This window comes from Microcebus murinus, chromosome 18 (genome assembly GCF_040939455.1).
Source record: "Microcebus murinus isolate Inina chromosome 18, M.murinus_Inina_mat1.0, whole genome shotgun sequence".
Lineage (NCBI taxonomy): Eukaryota > Metazoa > Chordata > Mammalia > Primates > Cheirogaleidae > Microcebus > Microcebus murinus.
This window is the reverse complement of record NC_134121.1, coordinates 4,993,255-5,015,516: the sequence shown is the minus strand read 5'-3', so window position 1 is coordinate 5,015,516 and position 22,262 is coordinate 4,993,255. Positions and strand designations below refer to the sequence as shown.

General features: G+C 39.2%; 1 long non-coding RNA gene across 1 annotated transcript in view; it reads left to right on the top strand.

Moving 5' to 3' along the window:
- LOC105862025 (uncharacterized) overlaps nucleotides 1–20,962 on the top strand; it is a 53,382-nt gene extending 32,420 nt beyond the window's left edge. The window contains exon 3 of the long non-coding RNA XR_002221554.2: nucleotides 20,625–20,962. This is a non-coding gene — a long non-coding RNA (uncharacterized LOC105862025). The remainder of the gene's footprint in view (nucleotides 1–20,624) is intronic.
- Nucleotides 20,963–22,262: the final 1,300 nt, after the last annotated feature.

Genomic DNA, 22,262 nt, shown 5'->3' with positions numbered 1-22,262 from the left:
AATATCTTACTGATAAAAGAAGTATCTGGGAAAAAAGAGTCAAGAATGGAAAGGATGCTGTCAAATAGGTAATTAAAGAAACTCAGAAAAAAATAAAAATCTTCAGACTAAAAGAGCTATGGTGTGGTGATTAAGATAAATGACAGAAGACCACATCTAAAATATTGTCGCGAAACTTAAGAACAGCATGGATTTAACAAAATAAATAAAGTCTGAAAGCTTCCAGAAGACAGTGGGGGGAAAAATCCTATCTCCCACAAAGGAACAACAATCTGATTTCTCATCAAGATCACTGGCTATTAAGAGTCAATGCCTCCAAATTTCTGAGGGTAATTTTGGAAATACAGACTCCATATTTTAGAACCCCTGTAGACACACAGAGCAACTGCAATGAGATATCACTTATCTCCAGTAAGGATGGCCTTTATCAAAAAGTCCCCAAACAATAAATGTTGGCATGGATGCGGAGAGAGAGGAACACTCCTACACTGCTGGTGGGACTGCAAACTGGTTCAGCCTCCGTGGAAAGCAATATGGAGATACTTTAAAGCGATACAAGTAGATCTACCATTTGATCCAGCAATTCCACTACTGGACATCCACCCAAAAGACCAAATGAGACTCTACAAATGGGACACCTGCACTTGAATGTTTCTAGCAGCACAGTTCACAATCGCAAAGGTGTGGAAACAACCCAAGTGCCCATCAATACATGAGTGGATTAATAAAATGTGGTATATGTATACCATGGAGTACTATTCAGCCTTAAAAAACAATGGTGATCTAGCACCTCTTGTATTTTCCTGGATAGAGCTGGAACCCATTCTACTAAGTGATGTATCTCAACAATGGAAAAACAAGCACCACATGTACTCACCAGCAAATTGGTATTACTGGATCAACACCTAAGTGGACGTATAGGAATAACATTTATTGGGTGTCAGGCAGGTGGGGGGAGCATGGGCAATATACATAACCTTACCATTTGTACCCCCATAATATGCTGAAATAAAATAAATAAATAAATAAAGAGTTGCCATGGATCTGGCATTCAGTCTCTCTGTTGCTAATGTCTTACCGCCCTGTGCTATTGGGTGTGTTTGTTACAATTAAGGAAGCAATGTCGTATGCAAACTTATTCAGACTTCCTTGGTTTCTACCTAATGTCCTTTTTCTAACCCAGGACCCCATCCAGGGCACAACCCTTCATTTAGCTGTCACATCTCCTTAGGCTCCTTTTGACTGTGAAAGTTCTCCAGTTTTCTTGTTTTTAATGGTCTTGATAATTTTGAGAATACTGGCCAGATAATTTGTAGCCTGTCCCTCTATTAGCATTCGTCTAATTTTTTCCTCATGTTTAGACCAAGGTTATGGGTTTGGGGCAGGAAGGCACAGCAGCAAAGCAGCATTCTCATCACATCGTATCAAAGGTAAATAGTAGCGTCAGGATCGAGCACTATGGGTGCCAGCGTCACTCGCCTGCTAATGTTTGCCGGATTCCCCACTGCACGCTTACTCTTTCCCTCCTTTCCATACCGTGCTGTGCACTGCCCACGTTTAAGGAGTGGGGACTTAAGATCCACTCCCATGAAAACAGAATAGCTATGAAGTTATTTAGACTATTTCTGCACCAGAGATTTGTCTCTTCTTCCCCATTAATCAATCATTTCTTTATATTGGGATGGACTCATGGGCATTTATTTTACACTCTGTGTTACAATCCAGCATTACTTTATTTCATTGTGCAGATTGTTCCAGCTGTGGACACAGGAGTGCTTTCAGCTGGCTCCTGTGCACCTTTGGCATAACTCCATCAATGTGTGTTGGTTGTGTTTTGTTTCTGTTTTTTGAGCACTTCCTTACTTTCTATCACTACAAGACAATCCAGGCTTATCTTGCATATTTTTGCCATGGTTCTAGAATCAGCCATTTCACCAAAGAACCCCACCCTTTTTTTGGAAATGGCATTAGCCATTCTAATTGGTGTGTACTGGTATCTTATTATTGTTTTAATTTGCAATCTCCAAATGACAAATGATGTTGATCATTTTTCATAAACTCATATGTCACTACCTTCTTTGGTGAGATATGTGTTCAGATCTTTTGGATCCTTTATTTTCTTATTGTTGAGTTTGTATCTTTTGATATAAGTACTTCATCTGATAGATGTTTTTCAAATATTTTCTCCCAATCTATGGCTTATCTTTCATTCTCTTAATAGTGCCTTTTAATTACAATAAAGTGCAATTTACCAATTTTTTTCTTTCTTGGATTGGGGCTTTAGTGTTATATCAAAAAATTCATCACCAAATCCAAAAACATTTAGATTTTCTCCTATATTTTCTTCTAGAAGATTTATAGTTTGTAGTTTACATTTAAGTTTATGATCCATTCTGAGTTAAATTTTGTGAAAGTTATAAGGTCTATTTATGTTTAGACCCATATTTTTTTCTTGCATATGAATATCTGATATCCTAGCACCATTTATCAGAAAGCCTATCCTTTCTCCATTGAATTGCCTTTGCACCTTTGTCAAAGATCAGTGGACTATGTTTGCATTTCTGGTCTATTTCTGGGCTCTCTATTCTGTTCCACTGGTCTATGTATTTATTCTCTCATCAATGTGACACCATCCAGTCACTATAGTTTTATAACAAGTCTTGAAATCAGATACTGTGAGTCCTTCAAATTTGTTCTACATTTTCCAGTATTGTACTAACTATTCTCGGTCTTCTACCTTTCCATGAACACTTTAGAATCAGTTTTTCAGTGTCTACAAAATAGCTTGCTAAGTTTTAATTGAGATTACATCAATGTTTGATAAAATTTGACACTGAAACCATCTAGGCCTGGTGCTTTCCTTTTTGTAAGTTTATTAATTATTGATTCAATTTTTAAATCAATATAGGCCTGTAGAAATTATCTCTCTCTCCTTGATAGTAAGTTTTGATGACTTACATCTTGCAAGGAATTGATCCATTTAATCTAAGTTATCAAATTTGTTGTGGGCATGGAGTTGTTTATACTATTGCTTTATTATTCTTTTAATGCTTATGTGATCAATAGCAATGATCCTTTTATCATTACTGCTATTAGTAATTTGTGTTTTCTATCTTTTTTCATTGTTGTTGTTTGGCTGTCCTGCCAAGAGGTTTCCCATTTTTATTGGTCTTACCAAAAGAACTAGCGTATGGTTTTATTGATTTCCATGATTGTTTTCTTTCTTTCAAATTCACTGATTTCTGCTCTAGTTTTTTTTTTTTCTTCTACTTGCTTTAGGCTTATGTTTTTCTTCATTCTCTAGTTTCTTAAAATGGAAGCTTAGATTATTGCTTTTAGATATTTCTTATTTTCTAATACATGCATTTATTACTATAAATTTCTCCCCCCAAAAATGTCTTCACTACACTCTACAAATTTTGGTAAGTTGCATATTCAATTTCATTTATTTTAAAAGATCTTTAAATTTCTCTTGAGAATTCTTCTTTGGCTCATGTGTTACTTAAAAGTTTATTGCTGCTATGGTTTGAATGTGTCCCCAAATGTTCTTCTGTTGGAAACTTAGTTGCCATGTGGTGGTGCTGAGAGCTGGGGCCTTTGGGAGGTAATTAGTTCATGAGTAACCCGCCCTCATGAATGGATTAATGCTATCATCTTGGGAGGAGTGAGTTAATTATCATGGAGTCATTTGTTGTAAAAGTGAGCTCTCTCTCACGTGTTCTCTTGCCCTTCTCCCTTCTACCCTATTTATATGGGAAGACCCTCACCACATGCTGGTGGCCATGCTCTTGAACTTTCCAGTTTCTAGAACCATGAACCAAATAATCTTCTTTTTCTTTTTATAAACCACCCAATCTCTGGTATTCTGTTATAGCAGCAGAAAATAGAAACTATTTTGAGATGTTTCCACTAGCTTTCTGTTATTGATTTCTAGTTTAATTCCATTGTGGCCTGAAAAAAATATTTTGTATGATTTCTATTCTTTTAAATTTGTTAAACTGTGTTTTGTGGCTCATACTTTAGTGAATATTTCATATGAGCTTGAGAAGAACTTGTATTCTGCTGTTATTTTATAGAGTTCTCTATAAATGTCAATTAGGTAGAGTTGATTGATGAAACTGTTCAGCTCAACTATATTCTCATTGATTTTCTGCCTCCTTCATCTACCAATCACTGAAAGAGGGGTGTTGCTGTCTCCGTCCAGATAGCGGAGACATTTTCCCCTTCCAGGTCCATTAGTTTTGGCCTCACATATTGTCATGCTCTGTTGTTAGATTAAGGGTTGTTACGTCTTCTGGGAGATTTGCCCCCTTTATCACTACGTATGCTCCTCTTTATCTCTGACAATGATGTTTTTTTCCTGAAAAACCCTTTGTCTGAAATTAATATCATGATGCCAGCTTTTTTAAAATTAGTGTTGCCATGGTATATCTCTCTCTATCCTTTTCCTTTTAATATATCTGAGTCTTTATATTTAAAATGAGTTTCTTATAGACAACATACAGTTAAGTTCTGGGTTTTTTTTAATTCACTCTACCAATCTCTGTCTTTCAATTGGTGTATTCAGACCATTCACATTTAAAGTGATTATTGAAACACTTGGATTAATATCTACCATGATTGTAAAAGTCTTTTATTCACTGTATTTGTAATTTCTTTTCTTTGTCTTCTCCCCCTACTGTCTTCTCTGGTTTTAACTGAACATTTTGCATCATTCCACCTCACCTTTTCTTCAGCATATCAATTATATTTTTTTTAACAAAAATTTTAGTGGCTGTTTTAGAGTCTGCAATATACATTTCCAATTGGCTTAAGTCCACCTTTAAATAGCATTATACCACTGCACATGTAGTGTGATACCTTATGACAGAGTATTCTCAATTCCTCTCTCCTGGTCCTTATGACATGCTGCCATTCATTTTCCTTATCCACATGCTATAATTTCCCAATATGTTGTCCCTATTATTGCTTTAAATAAACTTACTTTTAGGTCCATTCAGAATTTGAAAGATAAAAGATATTATTTTACCTTCATTTATTCTTTCTCTGATGCTGTTCCTTTCATTATGTAAGTCCAAGTTTCTGACATATTATGTTTTTCTTCAGACTGAATTGCTTCTATTAACATTTTCTGCAGAAAAGTTACACTAATGATACATTCCCTCAGGTATTGTTTTGTTTTATTTTTTTTTTTGCCTAAGAAAGTCTTTATTTCTTATTAAGTTTTTAAAAATAATAATCTTAGGTTATAGAATTCTAAATTTGTTTCCTTCAACATTTTAAATACTTCACTTCATTCTTTTTTTTTTACTTGTAAGACTTATGCTCTGTAGGTAAATATCCACCTCTCATCTCTGCTTTTTTCAAGATTTTCTTTCTGTCTTTAGTTTTTGGAGTTTGAATATGATGCACCTAGACATAGTTTTTGGTAAATGTCTTACTTGGTGTTCTCAGAACTTCCAGGATTTGTGGTTTTGTGTCTGTCATTAATTTTGGAAAATTCTCATTCATTATTAATCCAAATATTTTTTCTGCTTTGCTTTCTCATTCTTCTGGTATTCTCATTATGTATATTTTACACCTCTGAACTTATCCCACATTTCTGGCTTTTTCCCCCCATTCTTTACTCTTTTTGCATTTCAATTTAGAAAGCTGATATTGACATATCCTCAAGCTCACTGCTAAATCTTTCCTCAGCCATGTCCAGTTTACTGATGAGCCTATCAAAGGGTTTCTTCATTTCTATTACTGTGATTTGATTTCTAGAATTTTATTTTGATGCTTAGGATTTTTTATCTCTTTGCTTATTTTATTAATCTGTTCTTACATGTTACATCAGGAACCTGATGGAGTTCCTGAAAGTAAAACCCATGATTCTTTAGCCCCTAGAATATTTTCACTTTCATGCTAGTTCACACTCAGCTTCCAGCAATTTACCAACATTACCATTTATGTGTTCTTACCAGTTTAAGGCCCTAGTGGCTTATGCTCCAAGTAAAAAGAGCTTGCCTGTGACCCTCTGAATTTCTAGTCCCTCCAGGTTTAGGGTAGTGGTTTGCCCTGAATCCTCCATTCTCTAGTGGGCCAAGAAAAGTCATTGATTTTTAGTGTGTTCAGCTTTCTACTTGTTGTAAAGACAAGAGTGATGACTTTCAAGCCCTTCGGATACTGGAGCTAAAACTAGAATTCCAGGTCATTTATTTTAAAACTATATTTAATACCCAAGCAAATCATCAATCAAATTTGAAAGCAAAATAGACATTGTAAGATGTGAATGGAGAGCGGAAGCAGAGCGGAAGCAGAGCGGAAAATCCCTGGCTCCAGCTCCCCTGACCGGCGGCACCATCAGCCTCCCCACCCCATCGCCTCCACCACCGCCAGGTTGCTCTCCAGACCCACATGCTGACTCAGTTGCCACACAGGCCCCTCAGGCTTCATTACATCCACAAATCGTATCTCCTAGTAGTGTTTCAAGCCTCAGTGACATCATCTCCTCCAGTGACTCAAACTAGAAAGTAGAGGCATCTTTGTTTCCCCCTTTTCTACCTTCCAAAATTCCTACAAGAAAATAAATCACTCAAGTCTATCAATTATATTTTTCCTTAAAGGAGATATGTAAAAATCCACCATGCCTTCCCTCTTCATTCCCTCTTACTGGTCCCCGGAGATCTCTGTGCCTCCAGACGGGATCCCCTCAGTCCCTTCGCAGTTGGGCTGGCAGCAGGCATACTCTGAGGCTGATAACGCTTCGTTTCATGGTCCCTCACCTCCCCAGCCCCTTCTGAGGTTTGACAACAGCCTTCTTAAAATGTTCTCATGTCCACGTGTTTGCAAAATTTGCAAAGTTAAAATACCCTGATATATCACAACTAAATCTTATGGCTCGGAGGAAGGAAAAATGGTGGAGTAGAGGTCACCCCCCGATTCCTGCTCCCAGAGAAGGAGACACAGATCTTGGTCTCCTACACGCGAGTGGTCTCCCCCCACAAGGACAGCGTGGAGAATCCGCAGAGGTTCAGCAGGGGACTCTCAAAGAATGAAGATCAAGGTGACCAGGAGATAAGACCGTGTTCTCTGGAGAGCACAAAGCAAACAATAGGGCGCAGAGCGTGGGAGCGCCGGCCGGCGCCAGGCGTGGAGTGGGTGAGACCCCCAGGAGAGCTCCTGCGGCCCCATCGACCTCCGCACCCCCAGCCAGGGACCTGCAGTTGGTGCGAAATCGCGCAGGAGAGGGTGCAGGAGAGCGCGCTCAGGAGTGGAAAGCACCGCGAACTCCGCGAGCCCCGTGCTGGGACGGCACCAAGAGGGGAGGAAACCCAACTGGGCTGGTAGGGGGGCAGTTGGATGTCTGGCCCCTGGAGACGAGCGGGCCAGCCCCACAGAGCTGTTCGCTAAGTCCGGACTCTAAGCTGGAACTGCCTCGGGCGAGTGAGACTGCACAGGCGGGTCAGTAAGAGCGAGGGCTGTGGCCGTGGGAAGGCGGCACAAAGGAAGCAACGGGCGTCCTGATGACCCAGACCCTCAACCCGGCACCTGCCACCTCCTAAACAGTCGCCCCAGTGCTGGTGCCCTACTAGAGGGAAAGCGGTCGCCTGGGGGGTGCACAGCCCAGCGCCATACAGGTGCCATACAGTGCGGCGGGCAGCCCCTCCCCCAGCCTGGAGACCCTGACAAATTCCGCCCTACACAGTCTGCCATCGGCTACTGCCTGGTTACTGAGAAGACTAACGTCAAGGGGAGTTACAGCCACCGGGGTGCCAGGGTGCAGGGCAGACTGGGGAGCTACCTGCTCCCCCTAGCCTGCATCTCTCCTACCGAAAGTGATAGGCTCCACTCCTGGAGGCGGGGTGAGACAAGAAAAGCCACTCTCCCCCGATCTAGGGTGAATCTGCTGGGCCTGTGTGCGGGCAGTGTAAATGACTTTGCTTCCCAGAACAGTTTAGGTCACCCAGTTGATCAAAACACTGGGGCTGGATCTCCTCCCCCCGTTAGTGGCCAACAGTCATGGCCATGGTCAAGGAACAAATCCCCCTCAAGTGGCCACAATAGGCTCCACAACTAACCCCCCTCCCATCAGGAGTACCACCCAAGTGTGGTGGAAGAGCTCCCCCCAGTGGCAGAACAAGAAACCACAGAAGAGAGGACCCCTGGGCATCATACGAAAAAACATCAGCTGATCCAGATGGGGAGGGCTCAGTGAAAGAACTCTGGAACTATGAAGTATCAAACCGAAAACACTCCCCCAAAAAGATACACCACCTCTCAAGAAATGGATACTGACCAAACACTAAAATGACAGAGGAATTCCAAAATTGGATTGCAAGAAAGCTCAATGATATGCAAGAAAAAATGGATAACCAACACAAGGAAACCACAAAGAAAATTCAGAACTTGGAACAAATATTCACTAAGGAAATAGAGATGTTAAAGAAAAATCAATCCAATATCCTAGAAATGAAGAATTTATTCAGGGGAATACAAAACACCGTGGAAAGCCTCAAAAATAGGGTGGATCAAACAGAAGAAAGAATCTCAGAGTTGAAGATAACACCTTCAAATCAAATAAGTTAATCACAGAGATAGAGCAGAAAAATAAGAGACCTGAGCAAAGCTTACAAGAATTGCAGGATTATATGAAGAAAAATAACCTGCGGCTCCACTGGATTCCAGAGAAGGAGGAGGAAAAAATGCAAGGGTTGGATAAGCTATTTCAATACATAATTGAGGAAAATTTCCCAAGTCTGGCCAATAAATTAGAATTAGAAATCCAAGAGGCCCAAAAGACCCCTGGGAGATACAATGCAAATAGGAAAATACCACAACACATAGTCATCAGACTGACCAAAATATCAACAAAAGAGAACCTCCTACAAGCTGTAAGGCGAAAGAAGCAAGTTACATACTAAGGAAAACCTATCCAAATAACACCAGATTTCTCAACTGAAACAGTACAAGCAAAGAGAGACTGGGGCCCCATTCTCACTCTTCTGAAACAAAATAATGCCCAGCCTAGAATCTTGTACCCTGTAAAACTAAGCTTTATTTATGAAGGAGAAATTAAGACATTCTCAGATAAGCAAAGTCTGAGGGAATTCACCAAACAAGACCAGCCCTATAAGAAGTATTCAAAACAGTGTTACACATGAACAGCATAATAAATACTCACGAACATAAAAACACCCCAAACCTAAAGATTAAAGACCAGAGATCACAACGACTCAATAGAGAAAACAAAGCAACAATGTCCAACCCAACAGAATGAATCTGCCTCACCTATCAGTTCTCTCAATAAATGTCTTAAACTTCCCACTCAAGAGACATAGGCTGACTGAATGAATAAAAAAATACAAGCCAAGTATCTGCTGTGTTCAGGAAACACATCTAACCTTCAAGGATGCATATAGACTAAATGTAAAGGGGTGGAGATCAGTATTTCAAGCAAGCAGAAGCCAAAAGAAGGCTGGCGTGGCAGTAGTTCTGATCTCAGATGATTTAGTTTTTAAACCAACAAAAGTAGTGAAAGACACAGTCATTATATAATGGTGAAGGGTACAATTCAACAAGAAGACATAACAATTTTAAATATATATGCACCCAACTTAGGTGCACCCAGATTCATAAAGCAAACCTTACTGGATCTAAGTAAATTGATTAACAGCAACTCCATAATAACCAGAGATTTCAACACTCCATTGACTGCACAGGACAGATCCTCCAAACAGAAAATTAATAAAGAAATAATGGATTTAAACAAAACTATACAATAATTGGGTCTGACTGACATTTACAGGACATTCTACTCAAAATCCACTGAATATACGTTCTTCTCATCAGCTCATGGGACATTCTCTAAGATTGACCATATCCTAGGACACAAAGTAAGTCTCAAAAAATTTTAAAAAATAGAAATCATACCAGGTATATTCTCAGATCACAGTGGAATAAAAGTAGAAATCAACCCTAACAGAAACTCACACTTTTACACAAAAATATGGAAATTAAACAACCTTCTACTAAATGATTATTTCATAAATGAAGAAATCAAGATGGAAATAAAAAATTCTATGAACAAAATGACAATGGAGAGACAAGTTATCAAATCCTCTGGGACACAGCTAAAGCAGTACTGAGAGGAAAGTTTATTTCCATAAATGCCTATAACCAAAAGTCAAAAAGCTCACAAATAGACAATCTAACAAATCAACTCAAAAAGCTGGAAAAAGAAGAAGACACCAACCCCAAACCCAACAGAAGAAGTGAAATTAACAAATCAGAATTAAATGAAATTGACAACAAGGAGGCTACACAGAAGATTAATAAAATAAAAAGTTGGCTCTTCAAAAAAATAAACAAAAATTGATACACCTTTGGCTAAGCTAACAAAAATCAGAAAAGAGAAATCTCTAATAAGCTCCATCAGGAATAATAAAGGACATATCACAACTGATCCCAAGGAGATACAAGATATAATTTATGAATACTACAAAAACCTTTATGCACACAAACTGGAAAATGTGGAGGAAATGGACAAATTTCTAGAAACACACAGCCTCCCTAGGCTCAACCAGGAAGAAACAGAATTCCAGAACAGACCAATCTCAAGAGCCGAAATAGAAACAGCAATTAAAAATCTTCCTAAAAAAAAAAGTCCCGGCCCAGATGGTTTCACACCTGAATTTTACCACACTTACAAAGAAGAACTGGTGCCTATCTTGCAGAAATTATTCCACAACATAGAAAAGAATGGAAAACTCCCCAACACCTTTTATGAAGCAAACATAACCCTGATACCAAAACCAGGAAAGGATGCAACAAAAGAAGAAAACTACAGACCAATATCCCCTATGAATATAGATGCAAAAATTTTCAGCAAAATCCTAGCTAACCAAATCCAGATGCTTACCAAGAAAATAACCCATCATGACCAAGAGAGCTTCATCCCAAGAATGCAGGGATGGTTCAACATACATAAATCTATAAATATAATTCACCGCATAAACAGAAGCAAAAACAAAGACCATATGATTCTTTCAATAGATGTAGAAAAAGCTTTTGACAAAATTCAACACCCTTTCATGATACGAACACTTAATAAAATAGGCATAGAAGAGACATACCTAAAAATGATACAAGCCATATATGACAGACCCATAGCCAACATCATACTGAATGGAGAAAAATTAAAAGCATTCCCGCTGGAACCAGGCAAGGCTGCCCACTATCTCCATTTCTATTCAACATAGTGCTAGAAGTCCTGGCTATAGCAATCAGACATGAAAGTGGAATTAAAGGTATCCAAATTGGGGCAGAAGAGATCAAACTTTCACTGTTTGCTGATGATATGATATTATATTTAGAAAACCCCAAGGACTCAACCAAGAGACTCCTTGAATTGATAAATTCAAGGATTTGAATAAAAATCAAAAATTGATAAATTAAAGTCTCGGGATACAAAATCAATACACAGAAATCAGAGGCATTCATATATGCCAACAACAATCAAATTGAGAACCAAATCAAAGACTCAATACCCTTCACAATAGCAACAAAGAAAATAAAGTACCTAGGAATATACTTAACCAAGGAGGTAAAAGACCTCTATAGGGAGAACTATGAAACACTGAGGAAGGAAATAGCAGAGGATGTAAACAGATAGAAATCCATACCATGCTCATGGGTCAGCAGACTCAACATCATTAAAATGTCTATACTACCCAAAATGATCTACAGATTCAATGCAATACCTATTAAAATCCCAACATCATTCTTCACAGATATGGAAAAAATAATTTTATGCCTTGTTTGGAACCAGAGAAGACCCCGTATATCAAGAGCAATTCTAGGCAATAAACACAAAAATGGGAGGTATTAATATGCCAGATATCAAACTGTACTACAAAGCTGCAGTAATTAAATCAATTGAGTATTGGCACAAAAACGGGAATATTGACCAATGGAACAGATCTGAGAACCCTGATATAAAACCATCCTCATATAGCCATCTAATCCTTGACAAGGCAGACAAAAACATACACTGGGGAAAAGAATCCCTTTTCAATAAATGGTGCTGGGAAAACTAGATAGCCACTTGTAGAAGGCTGAAGCACGATCCACACCTTTCACCTCTCTCAAAAATCAACTCATGCTGGATAACAGACTTAAACCTAAGGTATGAAACTATTAGAATTCTAGAGGAAAATGTTGGAAACACTCTCCTATACATCCGCCTAGGCAAAGAATTTATGAAGAAGACCCAAAAGGCAATCACAGCAGCAACAAAAATAAATGGGACATGATCAAATTAAAAGTCATGAAAGTAAACAGACAACCTACAGAATGGAAGAAAATTTTCGCATCCTACACATCCGATAACTAGAATCTACTTCAAACTCATGAAAATCAGCAAGAAAAAAAATCAAACAGCCCTATCAAAAAGTGGGCAAAAGACATGAACAGAAACTTTTCTAAAGAAGACAGAATAATGGCTAAAAAACATATGAAAAAATGTTCAACATCTCTAATCATCAGGGAAATGCAAATCAAAACTATAATGTGATATCACTTATTTCCAGTAAGAATGGCCTTTATCAAAAAGTCCCAAAACAATAGATGTTGGTGTGGATGCGGAGAGAGAGGAACACTCCTACACTGATGGTGGGACTGCAAACTAGTTCAACCTCTGTGGAAAGCAATATAGAGATACCTTAAAGCGATACAAGTGGATCTACCATTTGATCCAGCAATCCTATTACTGGGCATCTACCCAAAAGATCAAATGACACTCTACAAAAAAGACACATGCACTGGAATGTTTATAGCAGCCCAATTCACAATTGCAAAGCTGTGGAAACAACCCAAGTGCCCATCAATTCATGAGTGGATTAATAAAATGTGGTATATGTATACCATGGAGTACTATTCAGCTCTAAGAAACAACAGGGATATAGCACATCTTGTGTTTTCCTGGTTAGAGCTGGAACCCATACTACTAAGTGAAGTATCCCAAGAATGGAAAAGCAAGCACCACATATACTCACCAGCAAACTGGTATTAACTGAGCAGCACCTAAGTGGACACATAGGAACTACATTAATGGGGTATTGGGGGGGGGCAGGTATATACATACATAATGAGTGAGATGTGCACCGTCTGGGGTATGGTCACACTTGAAGCTCAGACTTGTGGGAAGGAGGGGACAAGGGCATTATTTAAAACCTTAAAATTTATACCCCCATAATATGCTGAAATAAAAATAAATAAATAAATAAATAAATTTTATGGCTCATAATATGTAAACTAATCCTTCAGTGGCTTTCTCAAATTTGACAAACAAATCAGAAAACTTAGATAGCACAATGAAAAAATGTGAAGATGAAAGAAATTCTTCTAAACTATCATTAATAATAATTAATAAAATTGCTATTAACCATAATGCAGGGAAAACTATATTATCTTTCTCTTCTGTCAATAGGAAGTGATATAACAAAATCACTGTCCTATGAAGAGGTGAACAAAAGAGTTTGATGTCTATGAAGAGGGGGAAATCTTTTATAGAAGTGTGCAGGCAATAAAAGAATAAAGTAAATTAATTATCTAGATTTTGTGATTTATCTCAGCATTTTAAAATCTGTAATTTCTTGTCTTTTCTGTTCTCATTCTAAACAAATTTCACTTTTGTATCTAATTTTGCATTTCTAAATTTATTCTACTTTTTTTCCTTAAAGAAAGCCCCCAAGTTGTCAAGCCCCACAAAACCTGGGTCCACCTGAGTCCTGGGTCCAAATATACTTAATCACTTTGATTTTCATTTTCACATTTCATGTTTTCCTCAGTAGACTCTAAACTCTCTGAGAGCAGGGATCATAACTTTCTTGGTTAGTGTTTACACCTAGCACATGTTAGTTACTTAATAAATATTTATTGGATGAATAAAGAGTGAAATTGTGGCTGTAAGAAAGACATTATACCATGAGCTGTAACCAAATGAAGTCTCTTTGGGGGAGTTTCCCAGCAGTGGGGTGAATCAGCTGAAGACAAATGGCCTGAAAGACTGGCGGGGCAGACAGGTGCGGCCTGCACTGCCTCCCTCAGCTGCATCCTCTTCTTACAGAAATGTCTGGAAACACAACATTTACACTATTGAACAAGGTATCTATGTGCCAAGATATATACTGATGTAGAAAGAGCTTAGTTATAAATTATTTTAAAAGAAAGAAAGAAAGGTTATTATAGACAACAAAAACAACCCACTACTTCTCAAGCAAAATCACTTATTTTTTAACTACCGCCATGTGGGTTTCTAACCACCAGAGTCACCGTCACTCACACACACACACAGAGACACATGCACACAAATGGGTATGACTTATGTAAAATCACAAAGAAGAGAAAATCTGGGACCAATGGGCCAATATGAAAAGCATACCATGTTTCATATACCATGCCTATTTAATATAGAAAAGTTCTAGTTTTGGTTTTATCATTTATTCTGGAGCCTTAGGAAAATCCTAGAAGGCCATGCTATTTCAGTCTAAATGTCTGACATGGCAAAATCTTAAATAGATGTGGTCTACATTAATCACTACCCACAGTCAAAGTATTCCCAGAAAAACCTTCCAAATCCCCAATCCAAAAAGAACAGCCAGCTGTTATTTCCAGAATTCTTGAATTCCTATATATTAAGAAATGTAAGAGACTATCAGATTTATTTTTCTTCCTTCAAAAAAGTATAAGATTAAACATTCCTGGATACTTGGAACTTTTACTTCAGCCTTATTAACTGCCAGAAAAGTTATACACTCTTGGTAAACACCTTTATCAAGGATCACCATGGCAATATTTCTCTCTAGCTCCACTCTATTCTTAATCTTACAATTGTTCTTCCATTTAAAAAAAAAAACAAACCCTAAAATGTAAGAATGATGTTGGAACCAGGCAATGGACTTTGTAGAGAGTGTTAATAAAAGTTCTTGGAGGAAGCTAATAATATTTGAGAGCAGTGCAGATAAAGTCTTGCAGAAATGTGAAAAAAAAATCACTGGAAAAAAAGAGGAAGGGAAATGTTTGTTATGAAGGAGCAGAAAGTTTAGCAACACTATTGCTGAAGTTACATGGAGAGTAGACAACATGTCTAACCAACAGGTAATGCAGCAAAGAAGACTTCTAAGCAAATTATTGAAAGTGCCACTGTTTCTTTCTTGCTTATAGCAAAATGTGAAAGAGATAAATTGACAAAAGAACAGTTAAACAAACGAGAGCTAAGGCTTGATGGTTTTGAAAACTCTCAGCCCTTCCCAACGGCAAATAATGGCTTTAAAATTAAAAAATGGCTTCTGGGGAAAGAACAATCTCAGAGTGCTATCAGGAAATGAGGTACAAAAAAGCAGCCGAGGGTATGACTGTGAAATGTTTTAAGAGCTGAGAAAAATTGAAAGTGATGTCTCTGAGTACCATTTATTCAGACAAAGGCCCTCTAAAGAAATGAAGAGTGTGTATGCCTCACAGATTGTCTCAAACAGAAGGGCTTACCTCATCTCAGAGAGTGGTGGGCGTGACTTTTTGTTTAATGGAAGGCACCTCAAGAAGATTCACAAAAGAACCACAAACTTCTTAAAAGACAGAGAGTGAAAGAATGAAGGGGAGAGAGATGGTGGGAAATGCAAAGAGACCTTTAGGCTCCCAGAATCCCACCGGCAGGAAGCCGCTGCCAGAGCTGCTCAGCTGCACACAGACGCCACTTTTCATTGGGGAACAGTGACTCAGAGCCGTGACTCCAGGAGGCAGGACCCCAGGCCATGAAACCTAATAAAGCACTTCCGATCTGGCCTGGCAAGTTTGAAAATTGCTGTGGACCAGTGATTTCTTTGCTCCGCCTGCCTCCTTCCCTTCTGAATGAGAGTGCTCACAGCAACGACCCCACTCTGTCCCCCCGTGTTTGTTGGGCACAGGGAGGAAAGGTAACGTGTCTCTTCAGTTTCTCAGGTCTACAGATCAAGACAGACTATGCTCAAGGAGCAGCACTTAAGACATTGCCCCCAGGAGCCTCATCTACACCTGAACCTGGTTTAGATGATGACATAGTAGACTGCAAGTTGATACTATAAGGAGATTATGCTTTTCAGGATGTTGGGAGGGGATGAAAGTATTTTTCATGTGGGAGAAATGTAAATTGGTAGACACCAAAGGCATGGGATAGGTAGCCTCTAAGATGCCTCCCAATGATCCCTGTCTCTTGGTATTCATACATTTGTGGTGTCATCTCCTTCCCTTGAGTATAGGCTGGATCTAGTGATTTGCCTCTAACAAATAGAATATGACAAAAGTAATATTTTTTGTATTCTATTGAGCTCTCTCTCTCTCTCTCCTTCTCTCTCTCTCTCTCTCTCTCTCTCTCTCTCTCTCTCAAATATCTCTCTCTGGGGGAGTCAGTTACCATGTCATGAGGCAGTCCTACAAAGAGACCCATGTGGTAAGGTACAAAGACCTGACAACAACCAAGTAAGTGAGCTTGGAAGTGGACCCACCCTTCCCCATCAAGCCATCTGATGACACCATAGCACCACTCCATCCAACAGCTTGACTACAACCTCATGGAAGACCTTGGGTAGAAGGTATCCAGCTAAGACATGCTCAGATTCCTGAGCTACAGAAACTGTGAGATAAAAAACAAAACAAACAAACAACAAAAAAAAAACATTGTTCTAAGCCACTAAATTTTGGGGTAATTTGCTACACAGCAATAGATAACTAATACAGATATTTAGAAAAAATGACAACTGTCTCTCTTGGCACATGCAGCATTAAACTGTATAACAGACAATGGGGATCAAATGAAAGAGCAGAAGCATGTTCTTCCTCACCATGCACACGTGCACACACGTGCACTTGCGCGTCCGCGCACGCACACACACACACAGACACACACATCCCTATGCACTATATCCATATGACTATAGAGGTGGCAATTATTCTCCTGGCCATAAAATCCAGGGGGTATGTATGTTTGCTGGAGCATATGGCTAGACATACAAGCACCATCAGGGAACAACAATTCAAGGAGCATCTTCCTATGAAACAAATGAAGAGGGGGTGTAGCTGTCTTGTCATTAGTGAAGGGAAGGGAGGGAGAAAGGAGAAAGAATGAATGAAAAGAAAGAAAGAAAGAAAAAGAAAAGAAAGAAAGAAAGAAAGAGAGAGAGAGAGAGAGAGAAGGGAGCCAGGAAGGGAAAAAGGAAGGAAGAAAGGGAGGAAGGGAGGGGGGAAAGGAGAGAGGGAAAAAAAGAAAGAGAAAGGAGGAAAAAAGAAAAGAAGATAATTGTGCCCTGCTTGACGCTGAAGGCCACAAAACCCAAGAGCTAAGGTAAAATACATACATAGAATCTTGAGAAACATTTTCCAAAATATTCCATACATCAAATGCATTAAGCGAGCTACAAGAATCTTTCAGGGCACTGTTAGCAAGAACGTGGAAAGTGAAGTCCTAAAACCAGCCTAGATGTGTCATTTCCTTGAGGCATATTACTGCACCAAGAATTCTGATGTATACAGGGCCTTTTGGGGACGATGAGAGTTAACAGTTGGGAAGTGCCTTAGGGAAAGTTTGCTCTAACTCCTTTTCCTGGGTGAGCAAAGAGTTTGAGGCCAGGGTGAAGTGACGAGCCTACGCTGTCATAGCTACTGAGGGGCAGAGCTAACCAGAGCGCCCTCACTCCCGAGCTGCCTGCCTTGGCACAGGTGGTCCCAAGATCACTGAAGTGTGAGAGAAAGAACTTTTAGAAAAGGAAACACCAGGAGACAAGTTACTAAAAATAAAGCAAGCAGAGATTGCCTAGACTAGAAAGAAAAATAAAATGTAATTGCCAGAATCATGACGTTAGAAAGGGAGATTTTAAAACTCAGTTTTACCATCTCATTGATTTTAAGCATAACCAGAAGAGCACGATGGGACTCCCCAGAAATGCTGGAGCCCAGGCCATGTGGTTACTAGTACAAAGCAGCCCATAAACAACATATTTATTTTACACCGATTAGAAGAGAACTTTTTTCACTGCAATCTGTTAAAAAAGCAAATAGACTAAAATTTAGCATTAGTTGCCATTAGTTACAAATACTGGCATTCTGAACGTGTTATACAGATGATGGACACAGCAAAGCCCTAATTCAGAATGTGCTGGGCGCGACTTTGCTTATCACTTCAATAAAGTTGTCAGTACATTCTAAGCAGATGGCTCATAGAACGATGAGCTCAGAATGAGTTTAGGTTTTGTTACTACCTGTAAATTGCTGATGTTTGCAAATGTTTGTGTGTGACTATGTGCCTGTAGCTTTGTTCATTGAGGAGAAGATGGAGATAAAAATAGTGGGAATAAAGGAGAGCTAACTCTCGCCAGGTACTCAGACGCACACCATCTTAAACTGGAGCTCGGTGCAGTCGCCCTCTATTTTATAATCCCAAACATAGCGAGATTTGGCTGAAGTTTACCAGTGGCATTTTCAAGCTGCCAGATTTTGAGCCATGGATTAAAAGTCCATATTTTCTGGGTGGTTTCCTTTTTCTTTTTTGTTCATTTTTTGAGAAATAGGTCTTCTCAAATAATTACAAAATTTTGAGAAATTGGTTACTCAGAAAAATTTCCTGTGGAGCATCTTTATATCAAAAGCCCACTAGTTACTTAAATAAGTAAATAGGTTTCAGATGGTCCCAGTGCCTTTATTATTAGCTTAATGCCAACAGCAAGACTCTCCAAGGTTATGCTTCTCCATATCGTCAGCAGAAGCCCATTTAGTTTGACTTCAAATTTTTGCAAAAATGGAGCAAGAGACCAGAGTCAGCCAACTAGTATATTCAGGAGGCACGCGCTTCCCCCAAAGGGAGAAAAGACACACAAAAACACTAGCAAATTCTATCAACCGGGCTACCCATTCGAGCCGCAAAATGTTCACTTATTAGTTGGTGTCTCATTGTTTCATAATCAAAGCCCTAACACCATGTTGAAAAAGGAAAGAATGTACTGGGTAGGCTTATAACAATAAAGAAAAAATTAACAGAAACATAAAACCTTAAAAGTCCTATAAACATGCTGAAGAGTGAGGTCAAGTTAAGAGCAAAGGAATGAGGAGAATTTGCCTGGTACACCATGCAGAAAGCAATCTCATATGGGAAAAGCCTGGAGTAGATTTCATTCTCTTGAGAAAAATACCAAATGCAGGTCCAGATAAGATTCTAAACAGGATTCATCTGACAGTTTGTGCAGTAGGCAAAATACCCTCAATTAATTAGAAAGGCAAAATGGTGTGTGTATGTATACAAAATACAGATGTGCAGAAATAAATACCATCCCAGGCTGGCCCGGAGCCAGGTAAGCATTTGACCTAAAAACCTTCCTAATTTTAGTGGGCTGAAGTCTGGAAAAGTGATTAACTATCTAAATGCAAGTGTTACTGCTCTATGCCCCCAGGGAATGTTGGGAGAGAAAGGAAGGCTCTTATATCCTAATTAAAAGTCCAAGATTTTGCCCCATGGAATGCAAAACGCTTTTGGATACAGGAAACTGTTCTTTATCCAGCTACACTCATAAAGCTGTCAATAAGTTGAGAAAGTGGCCTTGATGGTGTGAAAAAATCACCTCTTTGAAAGCACTGGCTGCTAATAAAAATCTTTTCTGTTCAATGAAGTCCAGCAAATCATCTAGGATCATATAAATAGCAAATTTAACAGCAAATTAGCAAGGCTTATAAAATATATGACCACTTAGGCAGCAAGGAAAGCCAAAATCAAGGCTGAAGAATTACTAAATTATGGTTAAAAGATTTTTTTTCTTTTTATGCTTTTCATTGGAAGCCTTTAAAAATGTATTTTGAATGACTAAACTGCCTTTAAAGGGTCATATAATTAAGCTGACTGCATTTGTGACGGTCAGGGCTCTTTGCACTTGATAACCACCAGAAAAGAAGCAATGATTTGCACACCAGGCAAATGCAGGGTGTGCGCGGAGCGGTCAAGTCTAGCCATGTCTGACATGCCATCTGTGGTGGGCTACGTGGGGATGAATGGTAGACTTGTCCAGAGATAGCCACGGTAGAGACAGAGAGAGAGAGAGAGAGAGATCACCTTATCTCTACAGACACTTAGAGAAATAAAATGCGTATTTCTCTTTATAAAAAATTGACAACAGTTTAACGAGTTTCTGATAAAGCTAGGAGCCAGCTTCTTCTCTGAAGAAGTCATTAATCCCATCACTAGGAGAGGTGGCCTGCCAATTCTCAATTATTTTCTTTTCCCTGTTATGCAGATTCTCATTAGCAGTGCCCTAGGACACAGGTGGGGTTATTACGAAAATAGCACACTCCTGCCATTTCACGGAAGGCAATGTGGACTCTTTATTAAAACCAAATTCTCAGATCTAGTAACTTTGTAATAAAAAGTCCTTTTCGCAAAATCTTGGCATATGTAATTTCTGCGCTACTCTGGAACATTTTTTTTTAAATTTAAAAGGGGAAAAAATAAGTTATGCTTTTGAAGTTTCCATCTTAAATAAGTATTAGAAGAGTTGACATATTTAAGATGATTTCTTGACTGGATTTTTTTTAAGCCACTATTGTATCTCCCAAACTTTTGTTTCTAGGATGCTTTTTCAAGAACATCTGGAAGGATGACAACTAGAAACAAACATCTCACTCTTTTCCTTCATCCTCCCTACCTCTTAAAAATTACATAAAGAAAATGACCATCAGAAAAATCAAGCGGGAGGGAAACCCGTGTGTCCTCCCCCGCACTGGCACAGTGGGAGAGTGTGTCGGCATCCGACAGACTGCGGACTATCGCCACCCGGAAGTGAGGATGACTCCACCAGCCGTGGAGCTGGAGAAGTGACTGCCCCAGGGTTTGGAGCAGCACAGTCTGGCAGAAATAGGATGCATGACACAAATGTGAGCCACACACGTGATTTTAAATTTTCTGGCAGCCACATTTTTTTAAAGTAAAAATAAGGTGGTGAAATTAATTTTAGTAATGTTTTATTTAACCCAATATATCCAAAGTAGTATTTCAACATGTGGTCAGTTTATAAAAATCATTTATAACATATTTTACACTTTTTGTTACTAAGTCTTTGAAACCCAATGTGTAGTTGATACTTACTGTGCATCTCAACTTGGACTAGCCACATTCCAAGCATTTGGTAGCCACATGTGGGGAGCAGCTACCACACTGGAGAGCATGGGTTTGCAGGACAAGAGCCACTGCACCACACAGAGGACCAGGAGGCTCAGGGCTGCTCCGGAAGCAGCTTCTACCCTAAATACGGCAATACATGTTTCTGAACTGCTTGGGCTCTTCCCAGTGTTGCAGGAGGCCCCCAAATCTACAGCCAATGCATCCAGGAGATGCAGCTCTGCCATGTACTGAGTAGAGGCCAAACAGAACAGAAAATCACATTCAGAAAAACAGCTTCCTCCTGCGTCTTCCCTCTGACCACTCCCACAAACATGCATAGACAATGCTCTTGTTTTAATAAATGCAAAGAAGAAATTAAATAGACTAAATTTCCTCCACAAGTATTTCTTGAACAATATAACAATTATTTTTAAAAAAGAAAAAGAAAGATAATGACTCAACATGACAAACTCAACACATATATCGAGAGCCTACTAGGAGTCCCCAGATTGCGGTAGGGGTTAAGGAGCGTACAAAAGAAGTAAATGTGCTCTAGAAAATCCACTCCTGGAGGAAAAGACACACAAACATGTAAAATAGCTAAATAACAGAAAATAAGAACACAATTAACCAAAATAAAGGTGCAAAGAATTAGGGCCAACTACCAAGTTAGAGGGAACAGTCCCCCTAAGGCACTGCCTGCACTTTTGACACCAGTTACAAATTTGGAGGTTTGATAATTCACTGAAAGCACTCACGGAACTCGCTGAAAGCTGTTTATACTCATGGTTGTGATTTATTGCAGGCATAGGGTAAGCTCAAAATCAGCCAGAAGAAGAGACACATTGGGTAGCATCCAGGAAATTTCCAAACATGGAACTTCTGGTCATCCTATCCTGGTGGTGTCTTGAGCCGTGTTAACTCCTCCCACTATGTTTGACAATGCGCATGGACTTTCACCAACCAGGGGCTGTCCAGGGACTCAATCCATACTTCCTGCATGACCAACCCCTAGTGTCCAGCCCCTCCTGGAGATAAAGTTAATACCTTTAATCTCCAGTCTTCTAGGAGCCAGAACCATGCCACACGGCCCAAAGGCCCCAACATG